This window comes from Acinonyx jubatus, chromosome C2, assembly GCF_027475565.1.
Source record: "Acinonyx jubatus isolate Ajub_Pintada_27869175 chromosome C2, VMU_Ajub_asm_v1.0, whole genome shotgun sequence".
Lineage (NCBI taxonomy): Eukaryota > Metazoa > Chordata > Mammalia > Carnivora > Felidae > Acinonyx > Acinonyx jubatus.
The window spans coordinates 60,467,858-60,492,569 of record NC_069384.1 but is presented as its reverse complement, the minus strand read 5'-3'; the positions used below and the strand labels follow the sequence as shown (position 1 = coordinate 60,492,569).

The 24,712-nt window shown below is 35.7% G+C and overlaps 1 long non-coding RNA gene across 1 annotated transcript in view; it reads right to left on the bottom strand.

The window, feature by feature from the left end:
• The window catches only part of LOC128315366 (uncharacterized), a 37,599-nt gene that overhangs the window by 3,464 nt on the left and 9,423 nt on the right, over window positions 1–24,712 (bottom strand). Inside the window, exon 2 of the long non-coding RNA XR_008298140.1 lies at window positions 24,366–24,483. This is a non-coding gene — a long non-coding RNA (uncharacterized LOC128315366). The remainder of the gene's footprint in view (window positions 1–24,365; window positions 24,484–24,712) is intronic.

Here is a 24,712-nt window from a genome sequence, read left to right as displayed (position 1 = left end):
GGCGGAGAGAGAGAGATAGAGAGAGAGAGAGAGAGAGAGAGAGAATGAGAATCTGAAGCAGGCTCCACACTCAGCACAGAACCTGACACAGGGCTCAATCCTACAACCCTGGGATCATGACCTGGGCTGAAATCAAGGATGGGATGCTCAACCAAGCCACCCAGATACCCCTCCCACCCATATAAGTTTTATTTAAAATAGAATTACAAATAGATTTGTGTTAAATGACCACAAAATATTTAAATTGTGTGTTTAGTGTACACCTTAATTATATATACACAGGAAGGTTATATCTTGTAGAAACATGATAAACTTGCTGTACATCTCATGACTCTTCTGTGCAGGAAGTTCAGAGTTACTTTTCAGGCAAACTTCTACTTTAGACATATAAATTTTTTCTATCAACATATTTATTGCATATCATTCAATCTTTTAAAACTCATAGATCTGCTATTTTGACTGTGTCCAAATGCTCTGAAGTAGTCTTCTATTTATACTATAGTCTTCTATTTATACTACATAGCTGCTTTTATTGATCAGAATTCTGCATTTGTAGTCTTCTATTATTTATATATTTTTGTCATAATTTTATGACATTATTATTGAAAACTCACACTATCTTCCTATTAGAAAATAATAGCAATGAAATGGAACCTATTAATATTAATGCTATTTTTTGAAGAAAAAGCATGATAATTTTTATTTGATGGAAGTAAACATTGGCAGCTCATTAAAATTTTGGCTCAGAATTGTGGTCCAGAAAGCCAATGGGTCTTGAATTGGAATATAACCTGCTTATGAACTCACAATCTCTTTAAATAACTTCCATGATCCCTTAAGTAATCATGTGCAAAAAATTCTCTGAGAAATATATCTAGTAGATATGATTGAAGGTAAATCTGTCAACTTTTTAAAGTAGATTAGCTATTGTAGATTAGCTTATTAGCACTGTTTGTTGAAATGTGGCCCTTAAACCTAGAATCACCTGGGAAGCTTATTAAACTACAGAATCTATGATTTACTCCAGATCTATCAAATCAGAATCTCTGAAGGTGGGGTCTAAGAATCTGCATTTAAAAATTTGAAAATTATTGTAGTAAACATTAGATTTTCAAGTTTGGTTTTCCATTGACATTAGTGTCAATTTCCAATGACTGAGCCAAGAGTTCACCTTTATTGTTTCATATTACATTTGCTCAGACTCTCCATGCTTCACATTGGAATGGCATTTTGACAAGTACATGGCTTAAATTTTTTTATTTTTCCAAAAGCTTTAAATAAATGTTTCTTCTTGACAACTCATTAAGAATTATACTAAGGCATATGTACTAAGGCATAGCATTTCCAGAATACCTAAGAATACTTTCTTGGCCAGGATTGGGGATCACTTTATATAGAGGATCACTGTTCCACAGTGTGGGGGAGGGAGAAGAAAAAGGAAAGAAAAACCACAAAAGAAGAGATCAACTTAATTTAATATTTTAAAGTAGAAAAGCATTTGTCTGTTTAAAAATTTAAGAAAACTCTTGTAAAAATTGCTGCAACTTTATTTTTTTTTTTACATTATGTGCTTGTTAAATCCATATAGTAAAGCGAAGGTGGAAGTTCTTTCATTATCTTACACCCCATATAAAATAATATGAATGATTCTATAGTGTCTTTATTGTGTTTAGCACATAGAAAGTACACACACACACACACTATATACATATAGACTTATATATATATATATTTGTATATTTTTGTATAATATATATTTTATTTTTTATTATTTTATAATATATATTACATATATCTAATATATATATATATATTTATAAATTTGGTGGGTTTTTTTGGTTTATTTATTTAAGAGAGACAGAGACAGAGTGAGTAGGGGAGGGGCAGAGAGAGAGAAAGAGAGAATCCCCATAGAGAGCCAATCACTTAACCGACTGAGCCACCCACACACCCTATTTTTTTTTAAATACATAAATGGCATATACAACATGTACATTTTTACACACTTTTTTGAAACTGATTATTTTCCAGCTATCAATATACCACAGAATTTTTCTGTAGCAATAGAAATCTAATGTTCTATTGTATTTGAGTATAATAATTCATTTAACCAAGCTCCTACTAAGGATAATTTACTTTCAATTTTATACTGCTAAAGGCAATTCTCAAATAAACAGTTGTACAATTGTCCAGTTTTTGAGGAGACAAATTCCTAAAGTGGAATTGCTGAATCAAAATTCATATATATTTAAAACTTCAACACATGTTGTTTTCCTAAAATGTTGATTCAATGCCATTATAATTTATAACTGACCATTCTTTTATGATGGATATCTTTGTCAACCTGATAGTCAATAAATATAATCTCATTATTTTAATTGTATGTACCTAATTACTAATGAGAATATATCCATTTTATAAATTTATTGCCCCACTTATTTCTTTTATGAATGGTCTGTTCACTTTTCTAGTGGAATGGAACAGGAAATTTTAAATTCTAGTTAGTAAATATAATACCATATAAATCATAAAAGAAGGAAGATATTTATAACAAACTGAAATCAAATAAAAGTTGAGAAAGCCACATAAAATGAAACACAGAGAGAAAGACAATGAGAGAGAATAAGTCATAGAAGCAGAGGGGTACATCAAAATGGGCATAGAAATAGAGGACACAAACCTTTTACACATCTATATACACACAAACATAGATATATGGAGAGGTGCACTGATGAAGGCATAGACAGAGATTAAAAGTAAATGGAGACACCTAATGAAAATGTAGGCTAGGCATACATGCAGAGGCAAAGAAAATGACAGTCAGATGTATATGCACAGTGGTATATAGAGTGAAATCACATAAAAAAATACAGCACAAGCACATGTGGAAAAAATCTACACACAAAAGTACAGAACAGAGAGATGCAAGATAAGATATGCAGAAAGTAGACTTAGCAACATGGGGACAGGCAAAGTCAGAAAGGAGGCTTTCATGAATTAAAACCCTCTAATATGGTTTTTAAAGATACACTTACTAAGGCCTTTTAAATTTATGTGGCCTTATCATCCCTGGTAGCCAAAGTTAATATGTCCTGCTTTTTCTCCTGCAGGTCAGATGATCTAAAATCAAGGATTGGATATAATCACAGACTTAGATTTCCCTCTTTATTTTGAAAAAAACACAAAGAAGTACTCTACTAATAACACATATACAAAATAAAACAAATTCTTATTTTAGCTGTTCCACCTAAATATATAAATAATTCATTCATTTTCTTTCTTCATTTAGACATAGTCATGAAACATGAAAAATGACTTTTAAAAATGATGTAAATCCTATATAGAGAAACATAGGTCTCAGCTGCTTCTTTTACTAAATCCTAATCCCCACATGATCCTAACAAATCTACCATTTTCTGAATTACTGCTGGGAAGGAGATGAAGAGAAAGAGCTAAAATAACAACTGGGAATCAAGCATCTGAAGAGATTACAGTAAGGTTAATCTAAATTGTTTATAAAGCTCCCTTCTCGGAGAAGGAAGAAAGTTCAAACACCACTCACTGGTTATTATAGCTACCCTACTATCGAGTTAATCAAATCAACTGCATGGAAAGTCTATCAAGCACTCATCAATCAACCGTTATGAATGACCAAAAACAAACAAACAAAAAGACTTAACTAGAAAACCATCAATTCAGCCTTGCTATACAGACACCGCCAAAGTATTGCAGGGACTCATAAATATTTTGAAATATGTTTAAATAATGTGTCCTGACTGCCAGTAAAATTTTTCCAAGCAAATGTTATTGAAAATGTTTGGGCTATCCACAAATGTTTTTATAAGCATTCCTACCAGGCAAGTACTGAAGCCTCAGAAAAAATTCTGGCCAACAGGAGAATTCATAAGAAAGAAGTGCTGAGTAAAAGGTGACCTAAGGAAATGTAGTCAGGAATATCCGAGCTGTTGGGAGGGTTCAAAAACAAATGCATGTTTCATGAAAGCTTCAGAAACAAATAGCTCTGGCTAAAAACAAACATTTGGACAGTGAGGACACACCCAACAAAAATGTTTGTTTGCTGATACTAACATTTTATTTGGCACGTATTTGCCAGAGCAGAAGCGGGCAAAAATAAGATAAATGCAAACATCTCACAGAAGGCAAAATCACAGTAAATTTATAAGTGTAAGAAATAGAACATTTGTTTACTGAACATAGAGCAAAAAATAGATATTTATGGCTTATTTAAAGTAATGACAATTTTACCAGCATAAAATCAGAAGCAAAAAAATTCCCTAAATATTAATTCTGTGGTACATTACTGTAGCTTTTACATGCGGCAATGCTGCATAGTTCTTTTCAATTAGCTCACATAACAGTTCTCCGAGATCAGCTGATGATAAGTATTATTATCCCCATTTTACAGATGAATTATACTAGCTTGATAGGGCTGTTCCTTGTCCCTTATATCACATTTGCCTCCCCAAAAAAGATTTATTTTATATACTATTACTAATAGTTATTGAGAAAATAACCTGCATGATAAAGAGAAACTAGGAATTGTAGGAAAATATAAAAGCTTATTTATTGGTGCATTTCTTTATAGTAATTTTTAGAATGCCTGCTGTCCACTCTTTGCTTTCATCCTATGTCATAGTCACCATCATAATAAGTCTTAAAATACATAAAATCCTATTCATTTTTTTCAATTTTCTCCCTTAATTCCTGATCTAACCAGGCCCAAATTCTAAACGTTGTATACAGAGGCTCAGGTTCAGATAGTTTTCTCCGCACTTCACTTTGCACTTGAGTTTTCTGGTCTCCTTTCTGCTTCTCTTTTCCCTCCTCCCCTTAAATGTAGTCAATTTCATAGGTTCTGGTATTACCTTTTTTCTCCCATGTTGACTCCTTTGCTAACTCCAACCTCTTCCAGGCTTCATGGTGGGTTGGAGAGAGAGAAAGAGTACCTTTATTTCTGGCCCCATTTGTCTCACAGCCTAAACCCTACATTTCCAACTGTATGGAAGAGATCTCCAATTGGTGTTCTCCATTAGTAGATCTAACTCAAAACGTCTAAACGTATTCATCAACTTCCCGCACAATAAGCTGAATCTCCTCCATTTCCAAGGATGGCGATACCATCAACTATAGACTGAATGTTTGTATCTCCCTAAAATCTATATTGAAACCTGATCCCCCATGTGATGCTGTTTGGAGGTAGGGACTTTCAACATGATTAGGGTCAGGAGAACTAAGCCCTCAAGAATGGGATGAATGCCCTTACAAAAGAGACCCCAGAGAGCTCCCTTGTGTCCTTCCTACGTGAAGACACAGTGAGAAGACAGCACAAGGAAAAGGGCTCTCACCAGACACCAAATCTTCTAACACTTTAGTAGTAGGCTTCCAGCCTACAGAACTGTGAGAAATAAATTTCTGTTGTCTATTAGCACCCAGTCTATGTATTTTGTTACAGCAGCTAGAGCAGACTAAGGCATCACCCTTCTAATCACCTTTTAGAAACCCCTCTAGCTCCCAGTGTCTATAGATCCAATTGCTAAATCCTATTGATTTTACTTCCTCAATATCTGTAACACACATTCCTCTTTATTCTCACCAACACTATCTCAGTTCAACCACCAATCATCAACTGAATATCGGCTTCCCTACCCGTATTACTTCCTCTTCTGTTTTCCATCTCTTATTTTGCTTGCTGCTATAAAATTAATCCTCCTAAGCAATGCCCCACATCCCTGTAGTAAACTGAAGCTCCTTGGACCTCTATTCCTTCAGGGTTTTGGTAGCCACGAGAAGGAGTTAGAATTCAGCTTCTAGGACTTACCATGTTTTCTTTTACTCCTCAAAATATGGATTTTGCAATCCAGCCAGAGGTATGTTCTCATGGGGTGGTCTTCAAAGTGCATTCCATACTTTTCAAATTCTGTGTTTATGCTCAAGGTCTTCATTTGAATACCGGAGTGTTTCAAACTCTCTTATTCACTTATCCAACTTCTTGCATTCTTTCTGATATAAACTAGTCATTATATATTTGGGGTATTATTGCATAACACTGTATAATAACTTTATTCTTTTAAAATTAGGTCATAAATAATTTCCCATGTTATTAAAGCTTTTCAAATATATCATTTTCAATGACAAGTAATTTCTCACTTGCCATTAAACATTTTCCTATTTATATTGTTAAAATTGGTTTTGCTATTATAACCAATATTGTAGTGAAAATATTTTATTATATAAATATTTATTCACATCACAGATTAATTCCTCAGGTTAATTTCCTAGAATTATTTTGAGTTAAAAGGTATGAATGTTTTTAAAATCTCTTTATACATGCAGATGGTGAAAATGTTTTCTGTAAAAAGAGTTTTGATTTAAAAAAAATTTTTTTTAACATTTATTCATTTTTTGAGAGACAGAAAGAGAGCACAAGCAGGGGAGGGGCAGAGAGAGGGGGAGACATAGAATCCGAAGCAGGCTCCAGGCTCTAACCTGTCAGCACAGAGCCCGATCGGGGCTTGAACTCATGAAACATGAGATCATGACCTGAGCCGAAGTCGGACGTTTAACCAACTGAGCCACCCAGGCGCCCCCAAAAGAGTTCTGATTTAAACTTTTCATCAGAACTCACATTTTGGGGCGCCTGGGTGGCTCAGTTGGTTGGGAATCCAAATTCAGCTCAGGTCATGATTTCACTGTTCCTGAGTTCCAGCCCCGCGTCGGGCTCTGTGGTGACAGCTCAGAGCCTGGAGACTACTTCGGATTCTGTGTCTCCCTCTCTCTGTGCCCCTCCCCCACTTACACTCTGTGTGTCTCTCTCTCTCTCTCAAAAATAAAGATTAAAATTTTTTTTTAATTAAAAAAAAAAAGGAACTCACATTTCATTTGTGGAATGACTGTTTTCTCCAAATCCTTGCCCACACTGGAAATTATCACTGCTTTTAAATTGCCCTATTTCAGAAATTAAAATTGGGACTGTATTATTTTGAAATTTGCATTTCCTTGGTTATTGATTATAATAGGAATTATCATTGCTGAGTTTTAATGTTTTTATATATTTCTCAAGTGTTTGTAAATCTTGTTTTATAAAATTCTTGTTAATATTCTTTGTCCATTTTTCATGAGAGTATTTATCTTATTCTGATTTTATTACAAATATTATTCTCTTTCTCTGAACTGTGCACCATGTACCTGAATTTTTTTATATACAAAATAAAAATAAATTTTAACGTAGGCAAATTAATTATTTGATTTTTTCATTGCTATTATTTTTTGAAAGTTTTTCTTCCACTACAATACAGACTAAATTTCCTAAATAACATTCTTATTTGTCCATTTCTCTTTAACCACACTAAAATCTCCACCATCTTTCTATTCTTGCCTTTATATTTAAATCTTTATAATCTCATCGATTACAGTAGTTTCCTATCTCCCAGCATACTTTTCTAGCTCTATTCTAATTTATTTTTCTCAGGGAAATCATACCAATCATTTTATGGATGTTAATCTTACTGGGTCTTTCTCCAGTTTAAAAATCCCCAGTGACTTCCCATTGTTCTCAGGGTAAAAACTAAGACCCTTCATGAGAATATATGCACTATGGTACTTGCCTAACTCTAACTGCCTATCTCACATTCTCCCCATTGGTTTCTATCCCCAGCTGGCTTAATATCATTCCTTCATTCACATGGAGTGTTTACTTTGTCCACTATGGTCTTTTTAACTCTTTTCCCTCCTGTACCTAACTAGCTAAAATCTTTGAGGCCTTCACTGAAATACCATTTCCTCCAGTAAATCTTCCCCAACTCACTCAGTACATTGTGTTGTAATTGTTGTAAACAATAGCTACATTCTCCAATAGACTGTAAGCTCCATGAGGACAGGGATAATGTCTGACCTCCTCCACACTATTCTTAGTGCCTACCAAAGTGATGAGTAGTATGTATTAAAAGAAAAAAATGAGAGTGTATTATTTTACCAGTGCTACACTATTTTAATAACTTAACTATAGCTTTATAATATGTTTTACTATCTGGTTGGATATATCATCAAATTTACTTTATTTTTAAAAAGTAGTTTGAGTACATTTGTCCATTTATTTTAACAGATAAGACATTTTTCCCAGTTCAAGAAGGAATATTATTGGTATATTTAGAATTACTTTGAAATAATAAATACATGTGGGCAGAAAAAACTTGATGTTTAGCCCTCTGATCCAGGAGCACAACATACTTATTTAAATCTTATTCAAATCTTTTATCTCCTTATTTAGAAAAATTGTTCATATGGATCTTGAATTTTTTAAAATTTTGAGATATTTTATGGGTTTGTTGTTAAGAAGGAGATCTTTCTTGTATTATAATAAACAATTTTATTTGAGTGAAGTTTTACATTTAAATAATTTATTGTGAAAGTAATAAAGAGAGTTCTTCTTTACTCCACACCCAGTTTCCTCTGCTATTAACATCTTACATTAGTATGGTACATTTGTCACAATTAATGAACTGATACTGGTTCATTATCATTAACTAAAGCCCATGTTTTATTCAGGTTTCCTTCGCCTTTACCTAATGTCTTTTTTCTGTTTCAGGATACCACATTATCATCAGCAGTCATATCTCCTACAACTCTTCTTGGTTGTGATGGTTTCTCAAACTCTCCTTGGGTTTCATGACCTTGACAGTTTTGAGGATTCTGGTAAGGTACTTTGTAGAATGTCCCTCAGTTGGTATTTATCTGATATTTTTCTCATGATTAGACTAGGGTAATATGTTTTGGAGAAGGAATCCAAAGAGCTAAAGTGGCATTCTCATCATGTCATATCAAAGGCACATATTGCCAATACGATTTATCACTGTTGATGTTAACCTTGGTCACCTGGCTTGAGGTCATGTTAGTCAGGTTCTTCTGCTGTCAAGTTACCATTTTTGGTCTTCTTCTCCACAATCTACTCTTTGGAATAATCTCCCTTTATATTTTTAACTGAATATTTTTATATAAGTGAAGGTTATTGATTTTAGCATTTATAGACTTTTAAAATATATTATAAAGATTAAACAGTTATCAAAACATTTAGCAATTATAAAATATCAATGAGAATGACCAAGAAAATATAATTTTTTAATCCCATTTTACAAAACCATACTTTATTTTGCTGTGGTAAGCAGTATTTCTATAATTTCTGGAAATACTAAAATTGTGATTCCAATATTTTATGATTTTATAAAATAAGAATAAAAATTCATGGCAAATTCCAGGTTATAAGTCCCATGGAAATCCATTTTGAATAAAATTTGATTCATTTAGAAGCATTGATCCTGTATATGACAAAAAGCAATCTATCCAGCTCCATGCCTAACATGCTTATTGTGGTAGATTATATGACTCTTCACCAAATATTTCAGTTCCTCTCTGTATCAGTTAACTATTGCCACATAAGAAATTACCCCAACAACTTAGTGGCTTAAAACAATAAGCATTTAATATCTCAGTTTCTGCAGATCAGGAATGTGGAAGCTTAACTGGGTCTTCTGCTTCAGGGTCTCACACTGGGCTGCAATCAAGTTGTCAGAGCTGAAGTCATCTCAAGATTCAACTGAAGGCGAATCTGCTTTCAAGCTCATCAGTGACTGTTGGCAGGGTCCAGTTCCTTGTTGGCTATTGCACTTAGTAGGAGGCTCTCAGTTTTGTGTTGGCTGTGGCCAGAGGTCACTCTTAGTTCCTAGTCACATGAACTTCTCCAACATGGCATCTTGCTTTGTCAATGTGAACAACCCAAGCAGGCAAGAGAAAGAATGAGAAAGTGCCAGCAAGAAAGAGAGTACTAGCAAGATGGAAGTAACAGTCTTGTTACATAACTTGATTATGGAAATCATATCCCAAAACTTCTGTTGAATTCCATTTATTAGGAGCCAGTCACTAAGTCCAGGCCACACTCCACGGGAAGGGATGACACAGGGTGTGAGTTCCAGAAGACAAGACCATTAGGAACCGTTTCAGAAGTTGCCTGCCAAATCATCTCTGTGATGTTCTGCTACATGAGGATTATGCAGCCCTATCTTGTTGAACTATGTGACTTGCCTTGGTTCATGTAATCTAGGCAGAAATAAGACACTTTATAATGTTTCAAGCATTTAAAACCTTATGTTATGAAAACTACCTCAGAGAGGCTGGAACTTCTAGAATGGTGGAGTGAGTAGCTTGGCAAATCCTCTTCCCCAAAAGCAACAACGTTGCTGGACATTAAAAATATATATTCCCAACTATGAAAATTAACCAAAGGCATACAATTAACTAAGAAACATCTGTTCAAGAAAAACTACCAAACCTTGGGTACGAACAGTGGGGTTTATGGCATTTTAGCCAAGGGAGCCTCCAACACCACCCTCAGGGCAAGCAGGCCACAAACACTATCATCTTCACTGCCAGAGTGGACTGACTTGATTTGGAACAGAATGGAAAATCTCCATGCCCAGGGCACTGTCAAAAACTTGATGACAATTGGGAGGAACAATATTGCAGGTAGTCTTAAATTGTGATTAAGATTAGGGCAAGCAACAGACTGCCAGACTTGTCAGAAATATAATGGGGAGATTTAAGGATGATACAACTTTCTTCATACTAAACCACAGATTAACTCAAAATGGATCACAGACGTAAATATAAGAACTAGATCTATAAAACTTCTAGAGGAAAATATAATAGAAAATCTTCATGACCTTAGGTTAGGCACAGAGTTCTTAGATGTGACACCAAAAGCATACTTTATAGAATAAAAAAAAGTTCATAAATTGGATTTTGCAAACCTTAACTTTTTTGGTGTGCTTCAAAAGACACTAAGACAATGAAAAAACAAGCTACGGACTGGGAAAATCTTCCCATCATATATTTGATAAAGATATTATTCATAATATATGAATAACCGTTAAAATTCAATAATAAGACAACTGAAAAAAAACTGGTGAAAGATTTGAATAAATATCTCACCAAAGATATGGTTAATACACACATGAAAAGATGCTTAATCACATTAGTCATCTGAACTAGAAAATGTAAATTAGAACTGCAGTGAAATACCTTTCCATACCCATTGGGATGGCTATAATAAAAAAGACAGTAACAACTCTTGGTGAAGAGATGGAGAAAGTGGAACCCTCATGTGTTGCTGGTGGGAATGTAAAATGGGTAGTCACTTTGTAAAAGTTGGGCAGTTTCTTGAAAAGTTACACATGAATTTATGTTACAACCCAGCAAATCTACTTCTAGGTATCTACCCAAGACGAATAAAAACACATGTCAACACAAATCTTGTGCTATGAATGTACACAGCAGCTTTATGTGCAATAACTGAACACCTGAAGCAACACAAATGTCCATCAACTGGTGAATAGATTAAAAATGTGATACATCCATACAATAGAAAATTATTCCTTTATAAAAAAGGAAACAAACTACCAATACACCCTACAGCACAGGTGAACCTTAAAAACATGGTAAGTGAAAGAAGTCAGACACGGAAAATATATATTGTATTCCCTCGTTAATAAAGAATGTCCCTAAAAGGCAAATTTTCAGACAGAAAGCAGATTAATTGATGCCTACAGCTGGGGGTAAGAATGTGGGTTCACTGCAAATGGGGACAGGAGATTTCTTGGGAGTGCTAAAAATGAAATGTTTTAAAACTGGATTGCCATGATCAGTTGCACAACTCTGTTAATTTATTAAAAATCATTAAGTTGTTTACTTAGAATGGGTATGGAAATTATACCTCAATAAAGCTCTTTTTAAAAAGTAAAAAAAAAGTCTGTGTGTGTGATTTAAGTCTCTCTTCTCTGTATCAAGACGACCATTTATGTTCCAGACAAATGCTATTTCAACAGCCTGGGTTGCAAAATGAAGACATACGTGGAACAGAGCTATAGGCAAACCATGATGGATGTGAACAGAAAACAACTTTTGTCATTGTAAGCCACCAAGATTTAGGCATAATAGAGCCTATCCCGATTGGCACATTTAGTTTTCTAAGAAATAATATGTATTATGACATATTTATGTTAGATTCTTCCATGAAAATTTTTCATTTAAGGAGTAAAATTGTTACAAAATGTGTTTTTTTGTAGTTTCATAACATAATTTTATGATTCTTTAAATTAAAAATACATAACTTTCTGCAACGGTTAGTGTTTCATGCAACTCTAAATCATAGGACAAAATTATTTATACATATTTGCAAAGAACCTTACTTAGGGATGGGAATATCCTAATAAACAAAGTTGACCCCGCCCCTACCTTCACAAAGCTTATAGTCTAAAAAACTGTATTGTCTGTATGCTTTGTATAACCTATTAGGAATGGATTCTAATTTTATTTTCATATTACTATTAATTCATTTTTTAAAATAAAGAAACTAGGTGATTGTCCTTTCAGTCTAAACTTCTGTGACTATCACTTTTGACTGACCAGGTAATTTTTACATTAATTTGTAGTCATTTTTTATTTCCACCAGCAGGTGGAACCCTTTAGATTTATTTTATCTCTTACTTTAAACAGCAATATCTGTCTTCGGGCTTTCATTTTTAAGAATTACTGTTTTCTTACACTTAATATTTATTTCTAGGAGAGAAGTAAATGATAGGAGGCAAGAATGGTCATTCCACATTCCAAAAAAGTCTACACGAATAGAATCCACATCAGCATATTCAATTAAAGTTCTAAGTTCACGGCCACTTTGTCATAGAATACTTGGGGTAAATGCTTAAGATAGATTCTGTACTTCAAATGGAGAAAAAATATGTACAAGCTAAAATTGAAGAGGCTTCCTTTTTCTAGACCAGGAGTTGGCAAACTTTTTGTAAAGGATAAGAAAGTAAATATTTTAGTCTTTGTGGGGCTTAAGGTATCAAAACTACTCCAGTCTGCTGTTATAGCTCAGCACAGGCAGCCATAAACAAGGAGCAAAGCTGTGTTCCAATAACACTCTTATATAATAGGTGGGCAGATTTAGTCTCTGGGCTATAGTTTGCCCACCCTTGCCTCAGGCCAGTGGCTCTCACACTTGTGCAAGCATCAGAATCACCTAAGGGGCTTGTTAAAGCACAGATTTCTAGGCCTCATCTCCAGTTTCTGATGAGGCAGGTCTCTGGAAGGGCTCAAGGAACTGTATTTCTAGCAAGTTTCCCAGTGATGCTGATGCTGCTGGTCTCAGAAATACGCTTTACTCAGGAGCCCCTACTCTGGGCAATATTTTATAATTTCTGCTGCCTTGTTTTTGGAACATTTTAAAAATAGACTCTTTCTTAACATGAACACTATAAGATTTCCTAAAGACATCATTTGTTAGGGGAAAAAAAGGTTGCGTGGGTGGGAAGTAAGACTGTATTGTGACTTCTGGCTCAGTCCTCACCATCAATTATAGTGCTGAGGTATTTTGTACTTGAGAATGATGCTATCAAAATACATCCTGGGGCGCCTGGGTGGCTCAGTCGGTTAAGCCTCTGACTCTTGATCTCGGCTCACAGGCAAAACTACACCAGAGTGTGGTACTCCAAAGAATGGTCTAGGGACAGAGCTCTCCAGTGTCATGGCAGCCTCTTCTCCCAGCGCATAGCACAGGTTAAGTCAAGCCATGGTTGCTGGGTTGAAGCAAATCAGCGGAGGGAAAGGGTGGTTTAGCTTCCATAAGAAGCCTCAAACGTACTTCCATGGCTATAGCAGCCCTCACCCAAGAAAATTTCTCCCTGAAGATTGAATAGAGAATGGTCAAACTTTATAAATTTCTGCTTGGCTTGGCTTTGAAATTTGTTTTTGACAAGCTTATGGAGAAACCTTGAAAGAATCTCGTTGCCAGGAAAAAATGAAAACCCAGAAATGTTCTGTGCTGATAGATAACTGAAGGTCGGGTGAGAAAGAAGCTGTCCCTGAAGATTCCAGGACTGACAGAAGACAAATTATGTTTGATTCTTCCTCTACTCCCATCCCATGGACTTTGGACTCAACACTGGGAAACCAGGGGTGTAATTCCAAAGTGATTAAGTTTCCACCACTCAGCAGAATGCAGTTTGAAAGTTGAAATTAAGTTCAGGTGAGAAATAAGAGATGAAAGTTATATTTCTTGCAAGCTGGCTGTGTGGACTGAGACTCAAACCCAAACTCCTATGCTTGTCTGATACTTTACTACCAGGTATTCCACCAATCACTGTGGCTCTAGCCTCCATGGAAAGGATATTCAGAATATTGTGGAAACAATACTGTGTTCAACTGAACACAGTTGGGGCTAAAGGAAGCCCCAATAATTGATCCACAAGGTCATATCCCTGACAGCCTGACCAAATTTATAGAGAATAACAGCAGCAGAACTGAATTTTTGTATTTATATTTTTTGCTTGAACTTTATGATGAAAAACATAGAACTGTTCTGAGTCATTTTAACATTAAACACATTCGTCCTTGGAATTGGAAAATGCTAATGCTTTCCTATGTCCATATGCTGAATAAAATTGAGAGTAAACAGAGCTAGCATATTTTGGAAATTGCTACTATCGTCATCAAACCAATTAAAAATTCACTTCAAGGTGGTTATTATAGTAGTATTTGTTGTTATTTATACGTCTGAAGAAGAGACACTTCTGTGGTGGTATACTTTACTACATATATTAACAATAGAAAGAGAACCAAGAAAACTTATCCGTTTCATAAATGCCAGAATTGTTTCTTAAAGTCTAAACTTTTCAGAATCAACATCTTAAAGATGAAATCCTTTCTGTACCATTGTAAGCTTCACATTTTAAAATAAAATTATGTGTATGGTCATAAAAGCATAACAGATTAAGAATGATAATGTTTGATTGTCTGACTCATGTCTACATGAGTCTTCATTTATTTGACCAGATTGCCATAGCCTACTCATAAATTAAAAAGCTTTTAAGGAATTAATAGTACAGTTTGTCCTAGACTATAACACAGTTTACAGTTTCTAACATATTTACCAGTTTAAAGAAAAAAAAGTTCTGTTGTAACAACCTTACTTCTATTATGCCAAATATTATCCAAAAAGATTTTATAGAAAAGACTTTGCTAGGAATTTCCTCAGCCGGCTAGCATTTTTCCATAGTTAATAATTATTTTTACATAAGAATTTTGTCTCTTCAACAACAGGGTAAATACATAGAAGACAGAGAAAATGTACATTGCTCTTTATAGCTCTAAGCATCACATACTTCTGTAGGGTTCAGCCATACTTTGTGCCTGAAAAAATTTCATTCTATATGTCGGGAACCTTAACATGTACTCTTCTCTTTTTCTTGAAGGCACACCAACCACTGAGTACCAAAAAGTGTTATTAAACAAAGTGTTATTTAAATAAAAGCAATTAAAGGTATTAAACAGCATGTGAGGGGAAAATCACAGTAGTGGCTATCATGCTTACAAATGCCTCAAACATACTAATTGTGGTCATTCTTGCCATGTGCCATAAAAAGTGGTAGATAGGAAAAGTCTCTGTGTAGTCTCAACCTTCAGTGTTGTTGAAATTCCCACCCAGCCTCAGAAAGCCAAGATCTTTCACCAGAGGAAATCCCATTCTTGAGTCCTGGATTTTTGCCCAAGTCACACCTGAACTCTATTTATACTTCCTGATCTCATCAAATATCTGTGTTGTCCTGCATTTTCTACAGCTCTCCATGAGCATTGCTTAACATTATGGAAAGGTATGAGAAAGTCTTGGCTACCAATATATTTGCCATTCCAGTAGATGTCTGGCACTCCTTCTCTTGTGGTTCTACTGCCTGGTTTTATAACCACTACATTAGATTTATTGGCCATACTTTTTAAAGCCTAGAGTACCAAGGATTGAGGTCCCTATATATTGTATGTACTCACACAAGAAGACACATTCTTCCTTATTGGAGATTTTTGTTGTTGTTGTTGTTGTTGTTGTTGTTGTTGTTGTTTAATCAGTCTTTTGAGTTGTTTGCAATATCTTTGTCTTGGGCTTTAAGGGAACCACCTCTGGAGGAAAATCTGGGACACCTGGAGCCATTCCCACAACTGCACTCTGGTTAAAGCTTCCACATCCTCAGACATATTTTGAAGAAATAAGGGAAGTCTGTGGCACTTTGACTGCCTGCCATTCTCATAACCATTCTGGTTAAAGCCACCATATCCACAGACTTACATTGAAGAAATCTGCCTGTGTCAGTTAGCTCTTGCTGTATGACAAAGAACCTCTAAATCTCAGCAACATTTAGCTCATGTATCAGTGGGTGGGTTGACCAGAGGTTGACTGATCGGGAATGGACCAAGGGAAGTGAGCCAGTTAGGGAACTTATGCTCTGCATGTCCCTCTTTCTTTTCCTGGGTCCAGCAGTCTGGCTCAGGTCTGCTCTTTCTGTGGCAATGACAGAAGCACACAAAGATAAGAAAAATGCAGGTCCCTCTTGACTCAGGTTTAGTGCTGGCATACTACCATTTCTGCCTCATCCCATTGGCCAAAATAAGCCATGTGGCCACACCCAAAATCAAAGAATGAGAAAATACATTGTACCTCTTTAGCAGGAAGAATGTGAAGTCTTATGGCAAACAGCACAGATACAGGGAAGGGTAAAGAACTAGGGTCATTAATGCAATTTATCACACTGCCACAAGGTTTTCTTTACCCACTAATTACCTTGCTACAAGGCCCAGGATTACACTACCTTTGCATCGCTGAGTTATGAATTAGCATCGAATCCAACAGCAGCTATATAGCCCTCATATATATGTACTTTACTAATGGTAACTATTATCATTGGGGTCTAAACGCACATTAGATCTGACCAATGTTTCAAAATTCTGAAAGGAATAAGTCTAGTTCTCTAACAGTTACTAGTTGTGTGACCTTGAGGAAGTTTTTAAAACTTTCTGTGTCTCATTTTTGCCATCTGTAAAATAACAATGAAAAAAAAAGTATCTACTTTATGGGATTATTGTGAGAATTCAAAGAGATAAACATTATGTGCTTAAGTCAGGGGTCAGCCACTTTTTCCGAAAAGGGCCAGATGGTAAATATTTCAGCTTTGTAGACCATAGGGTCTCTGTTGCAACTTCTCAGCTTGGTTGTTGGGGGGCAAAAGCAGCCATAGGCAATATGTAAACAAATGGGAGTGGCTGTGTTCCAATAAAAACTTATTTACTAAAATAGGTAGCAGGCTGGATTTGAACTGGGCCAATCTATAATAGCTTGTAGAGTACTGACTTAGAAGGTGCATGACACATAATAAGTACTAAATAATTTTTGGCAATTTTTATAATTACTCTTATGTCACAGCAGGTATGAGGAAGTAGACCCTAAACTGATGAACAGAAGATTCCCATGGGACTTTAATGTTTGGTTTAGTTGCTTTCCTCCAGAAAGGAAGATGATGGTTCTCTCTAGCAACTTACAAAGACCAACGAAGAAAATGGAAATCTATACAGATAACAGTTCCTTTACCTCCTATCAGAAGTCTTGCTGCTGTTGAAGAACTGCCCAGGAAAGGTACATAATCTTGCCCAGTTTCTAATCTATACCAGAGGCCCCTGAAAGATCTCTTGAAAGGACAAGTATACTGTATTCTTTATGGTGCCTAGGGGATCCTACAATTCTGACAAATGTGGAGGAGCAACCAAAACTAGTTTAGGCTCCCTCACAAACTTTCTTCAGTGTTAAATTCTAGAGAATTTCAGCTAAGGATATCAGCAGCTCAGGTTTTGAAGGAAGGAAAGTCAAAACAAAGCCCCATATGGGAAGAGAGGGTTGATACTTTCCTTGGTATGAAAGGGACACTAAAATGAACAATTGTTGTGGCGTCTACACAGCACTCCTTTTCTGAGTATTGCCTCCATCAAACCCTGCAACCATAAATTTGCAAAGAGAGAGATGCTCCATTTCTAAAATGAGATCCACATCCCAGGTACAGTTGACTTGTTCTGGGGTGGACATTTGGTCCTAGTTGGGCAAATGGGCTCTTGTCCTAAAAATTTTGCATCAGGGATATAAACAGAATATTTCACATCTAGGTGCTTGGACTAATCATAATAGGCAAATACAAATTTGTTGGAAAACATAGTTTCTGTCAGTGGATGGGGAGGCAAAGGAAATTTCTCGGTACTTCTCCTGGAGTGGGAAGAAACTGCACTTCCAAATTCTTTCTATTTGCTGGGGATTCTCCCCTTTCCTCCCTTCTAGTTCATGTGAGGATGACAATATAGCTAGTGTATGCTTATCTCCACTTGGAGATCACATCTCTGTATAAAGACCCACTCAATTAGTAGAGGGGAAAAAAAAACTGCTCCTGGCTTCACCTCCACAACTAGAAAATTAGTCCTTAATCAGACTAATTAAATGCTATAAGTGTTTTTGGGCTCACAGTCAAATTTTTAAAGTTATATTAAAAATGTGTCCCAGTTACTATGGATAAAGATAAAGGCTGTTTTGTAGCTATTATTCAGGCAGCGCAATACTTTTATATTAGAATCCCTTCCTCCCTACTTTCTACAAACTAGATTCTTGTTCACCATTCAGGACACAGTTCAAATCCCTATTTGCCATAAAGTCTCACTAGGCTAAGAATTCCATATTAAGTACTCCCTTCTTTGTTCTCACACTGCATTTATTAGTAATATGCTTAACTGCCGTCTTTCATGTTGTTTTGCTGCCCTCTGCCACACACTCACAATGCCTTGTGGAAGAGGCAGCCCTTGTGTCCTTCACAAATCACTCCTCCCCTCAACTCCAACAAACAGCTGGCTCACCTATCCTTTTGCCAATGGCTGGGTGAGAATTACCCTCTCCCACTGGAAAATATTAGCTCAGGCTAAGTGAGGTTCTAATAATTAGCTAAGTCAAAGAGATTCTCTCTCAGGAATCTGAACCCAAACTCTACAAGAGAGTGGGGCAGAGAGAAAAACAGAGAAGAATAGACCCAGACAGTAGTCATATCCCATTAATGGTAGAGCATTGGTGCTGGGGTCCTATCAGCTGCCTTGAATCCAGGACAAGCGTCCAGCTCTTATATTTCTATGACTCCGTGGCATGGATCTTTACCCTACAGCTCCATGAGATCCCATCTCTCTTATTAGATGAATTCTAATGACACCCCCACCCCCACCCCCACCCCCAGTGAGTCCCTATGATTGGAAATGAAACTAACTAAAACACTAGCCATTTATTATTTGCTCTCTTGTGTCTTTTGTTGCAAACTGCATGCCTGTCTTTACACTTATAGAGACTATCAGTTCTTTGAAGGCGGAGACATTATGTATCTTCCCAAAGGAGCTAGCCCAGTCTTCAGACACACTGAAACCCCCAGAAAGAACATATTAAATTCGAGTGACATCCAATCCCAATAATCTTCCTAAAGCCAACTTAAAAATTATTCTAAATGTATCTGTTACATGCTATTTTTAATAATGACAGCTGAATTCTTTCTTTCATATGTAGGATGTCCTATAAGACTTCTTCCCAGACAGCAGAAAGAACAGAACAGTTTATAGAATCTATTATTTTCTTCTGCATTTAATTTACTTACACTAGAGACAGAGAAACAGCCAGCAACTTCCTTAAACTACTAGTGTGTATTCATAGCACCAAATGATCTGCTGGCAAAACTTTTCACCCCTTGGTTCCTTGCATAAATACAAACCATATCTGGAGGTGAAAAAAATACTACGAAGAAGAAGAATGAGAAATGATGGCAAGCCAGAAAAGTACCAGGTAACTATATTGCCAGCTGTTTGCACTCCCCACAGTTAGCCACACCCACCTTGGGGAATAGAAGTAGGGGGTGGGGTATTATCTCTCAGCCTCCATCTCCACACTGCATTCTGACAGCACACCAGAGGCTCATTATATATAAGTTTACACAGTAACTCTACGAGGCTTTAGTTTTCCTCAAGTCTGTGATGTTATGACATTTCAAACTATTAATCTTTAATAGAAAAGATAAATCAAAGGCAGGTTACCTTGGAAGGATTTTATTTAGCAATATTCTTAAATTACATCTCATAACTTTGATCCTTCCCTGGAAGTCTATACTTGAATCTGAAACTTTCACAAAATTTTAAAGCTTTACCTTTTAATATACTCAATAAAGATGCAAGAAAAGAAATCATGTATTTTTAAAATATATTCAGGATCAAATTGCGTGTACTATGTTTTTGTAATTAAAAAAGAAAAAGAAAAAAAACACAAATGTTCTTCCTAAAAGCAGAGACTATTCTCTGTGTTGTTTCATTAGAATTAAGTCCCTATATCAGCCACCATTGCATTTCTGCCCTTTGAAAACCGTGCTAATTCTAGCATTTTATGAAAGGATTGGGAGAAACTGTCATTTTCTACCAATTTTTCCTAAAACATGATTTATTCTCTTCCAGCTTTTGTTTCCAGAAAAACAGACATTGTTTCTTTCTGTGTAAGAAATGCTATTGCTATAAATCTCAATTTCCCCCTCCCACTGGAAAATATTACCTAATCTTTTCATACTCTAAATAAAAATTCAGCTGTTAGTACTCAAGAATTTTAAAATGTTATTTTTCTAGTCTGTGTGTCTATGGCAGTAGACAAGACTAACTTCTATTTAGAAGTTAAAATGGAGCAAGGAAGTTAAAATGGAGCAAGTGGAGATGTGATTTGGAAGTATTTTATACTACACAGCTATTGTTTGGACTGCTCTCAAAATTCTTTTCTGCCTATGAAGACCCATTCACTCTCTTCAGTCAAGTGGGGCCTAGATGAGCCTGAGCCAATGGAACTCTCCAATGGGAAACTCCTTCAACACTTTTGCTGGAATAATGAAGAACTATTCATTCTGTCCTGTGGGTATTGCCTTCCCCAGTATCAATCTCACTTGTCACCTGTTACACAGCAGCATTTGTCTTGAGTAGGACTGTTACCCACTGTCCAGAGGTGGGTCTTGAGTAGTATAAGCCAATCAGAAGAATTCCTATCCCTGTAGCCCTAGATATTGGTCCCAGGATGGGGCATGACCTAAGCTTAGTTCTCACAGAATGAAATGCAGGATTTCTATCCAATAATTGAGGGGAAAGATTTGTTCTCTTACTCTCATTGATGAGCTATGGATCTGTGAGGCCTAGAAAGCTATGAAGGTCTAAGAAAATCCCAGAGAGTTTGATTGAACCCATCCAAAACTGCACTACATCTGGACTTCTATCTGTCATGTGATCCAGTACATTTATTATTTAAACCAGTTTGCACTTAAGATCATGTATGCCTGAAGTTTTCATTACCATATCTGCCATTACATGGAGATGGCTCACCCAAGAATAAAGCCAAAGTGAAGAAAAGAAGAGCCAGGAAAGACAGCTGGAGAGACTGAGTGCTGGTAACAGCAATGAGGCTCCTCCTTAATATGTAAATTAATATAGTATCCCTTCTTATTGAAATTGATTTGAGCTGGGTTTATTCTACTTGCAAATGTGGACTCCTGACAAATTCAGTAGTGTTTCTTATTGGTTCCAAGACTGAATTATTATTCCATCGTAAAGGCCATCATAAGAACTAGATGTGAAAACAAAACAGAGATAAAACAAATACTATAATCTTTCAGAACTAGGTTCTGAATATAATATAATATAACCATTGGTCAGAACACCTTAATTTAAGTTGTCATTCAGGCAAAATTACCAATTTGCTACTTTAAGAGATAGTACTAACTAAAAATTACAGAAAAAGTTCAAAAATGGCTTAGATAAATTACATCATCCTTTCAATACTGATTGGGGCTCGTTCTATATGCTCCCATTGGATGATTATTATCTATTTTATACTCCAGGCTCCAAAGGACACTCAAAGCTTCCTCTCTCTCTCCAAACAACCATGAATAAAGAAAGATTGCATGGCTCAAGGCCAAAGGTTCTGCTGGTCTCCAGTGCTAAGGGATAAAACTTCTAATATAAAACAAGAGGTTTGACATTGCTATGGCTTTATTCTTCTTTCTGCAGTTATTATTTTTGAAATCTCCTCTTTGGATGCTATCTTTATGGGGAAGGATCCTATTCTAGACTATTCTCTCATGCATCTATCATTGTCACATGAATTTTGGACCCTTCTTTCCAAGAGTTTTTCTACTCCCAGCACCCTTCACCTCTCACAAATGGACAGAACGAACATCAGAGGAGTCAGACTAGAAGGCCATAAGCTCAATGGTTAAAATACAGATTGGATGAGAGAGAAGCTGTATGAGATGATACTTCAACCAGCCTATCAAAAAAATATTTCATGAAGCATGCTTGGGTGCCTCAGTCTGTTAAGCGTCTGACTCTTGATTTCAGCTCAGGTCATGATCTCACAGTCATGAGACTGAGCTGCGAGTCAGGCTCCATGCTGAGCATGCAGCCTGCTTGGGATTCTCTCTCTTTCTCTGTTTCTCTGTCTCTCTTTCTCTCTCAAAATAAATAAGTAAACTTAAAAAAAAAAAAAAGAAAAAGAAAAACAAACCTAATGAATCAATTCTATCCCACAATAAAGGATATCTCAACAGAAACCTAGATGTCAGTCACTGTAAACTATTTGACATTCCCCAAAAATTCACTATGTTTTTAAACATGCTAAGCCTCAATTCTTCCTATATTTCAATGGAGATAATAATTGTACTTAGCTCATAAAGCTATGGAAAAATTAACTGTATATATAGTCCTTAAGCATGCAATAAACATTCAAAAAATGTTAGGTTTAGGACATACCTCCACCATGGCCCTTATTAGACTGCAGTAGAATTAACATGCTTCTTTCAGGAGATTGTCTGATGCATAAGGGTAATGTGTATTTATGCATACAATATTTAGCAAAATTAGGAAGTTCTCAATTGAATTTTAGAGTTTAAACTTTGGCCATGAAAGAAAACAGGAAAAAGACTTTCATATTTAAATCATATTTAAATCATCACATATAAATTCAAATAACAATGTAACAATGTGCTGATTTTCAAGATTTGTGCTTTGCATTCCTTCTAAATTCAAATGTTGTATCATCTCTGAATTTGAAGGGTAGGTAGTAGAGAATGCAAAGAACGCAAGCACAATCCAATGTGTACAGATTAAAGTAAATCAGAGTGTTCCCAATGAGAATCAGGAAATAGGTCTAAACGTCTTTCCTTTTCTTTCCCTTGGTCTCTGGTCCTCTATGAAGAAACTCAAGTTTACCTCAGGCATATGTACTACTCCTCCTACACTACTGATATGGGAAGCACTAAAATGTCTGAGGATATACAGGAAGCAGAAGAGCCAGCAAGGGTTGTGAGTCTATGCTCCTGGACCTTTTATTTACAGGGAACCACTCATTTGCTTGTCCCCCAAATCTAAATCATCCAAATTTCCTGAGAATATAACCACTTATTGCAAGTGTTTAGTTCTTATGTGCTTTGAACAATACCAGTCTTTCAGTGAAATCCTTCAACAAGTTTAAATCTTTCTGCTCTAAAACAAGCCTTCCCCCTCCCAGAGTCACTACCAGCCATAATGAAAGATGTGTATGGATCCATTGAAAATTTTTCATTTAAAATGACACTCCCTCAGTCTCCAATTTTGGACATTATTTGCAAAGTGTATAGCCCATGAAGGCTTGAAGGAAATGGTAAAGTTAGAAGGTGAGGAAAACATTTTTCATGATGACTTGTTTAAAAAGTAGGAAAAAATCTTACCTTGTGGGGGAGTTTATGATCTCTAAATAGGCCAAGAAAATCAAGTTAAACATAATATACTTGCATATTCTTAAACAACCAAGTTTACTGTATATCTATAAAAGGTGCTGAAAATAGGCATCATATTTTCAAATATCCAGTCTTCAAACTTAAAAGTTTATTGTCATTTCCCCCTGTGGCTTCTGTACTTGCCAAAGATTTTTATGAGGATAGCTGCTTAAATCTGATTCTCAGGAAGGCATCCTGTTTTGAAACTCAAAATGTCCTTGGCATTTAGAATATCATTCATTTAGGTGCATTTCATAAACTTGGAAACATGAAAATTCTAACTAAGATGTTGAAGAAACACTGGAGTTACTTTTAAACCAATCTTCTCTGGAGATTTAATACAGAGCAGATTAGTTTTCTGCACAAATAGTTTAGGGATACACAATTTGAAAAAAAAAATCTCTAATTTCCTTTATGCTTTTCTCTACTAGGTGATGACTTTAGTATTTCCTTATGTAGAGGCATGATCCATTTTTTCTGTAGGGTTCACAAAGATAGTGACTTCTGTCTTAAAGTCATATTTTTCAAGAAAAAAAAACAAGTCACCAAAGGTCTTTTTATTCCTTTCTGCCAATTACAGATAGACAATAAATCAATAAATCAATAAAATAGCTTAGAGAGCGCACTTACTGAATTTGAGGAGGGGCATAAAAAAGGATCTTGGTGAAATTCATGGACTTGTGAATTCTTGTGACTCTAGATTTCTGGCTGTGATTCTGGATTAGACTCCAATGCATTTTCCATCAGCCTGTGAGAGAGAGTGTAATTAATCTTTGATAAACTGAGCTATTTCTAGACTGTTGCATGATTTTGAAAGATCTTAAAAGAATAGCTTTTAGGACTGTTCTCTAAAAAACATTTAGCAATGGAGAAATACTACTTGCCATCTCCACCTCATCCACTCTAATGTCTGTACATTAGGAAATAGTCCAGAAATCCTTGAGCTATAGAAATTGAGTGTTTCAGTCTTTGGGTTA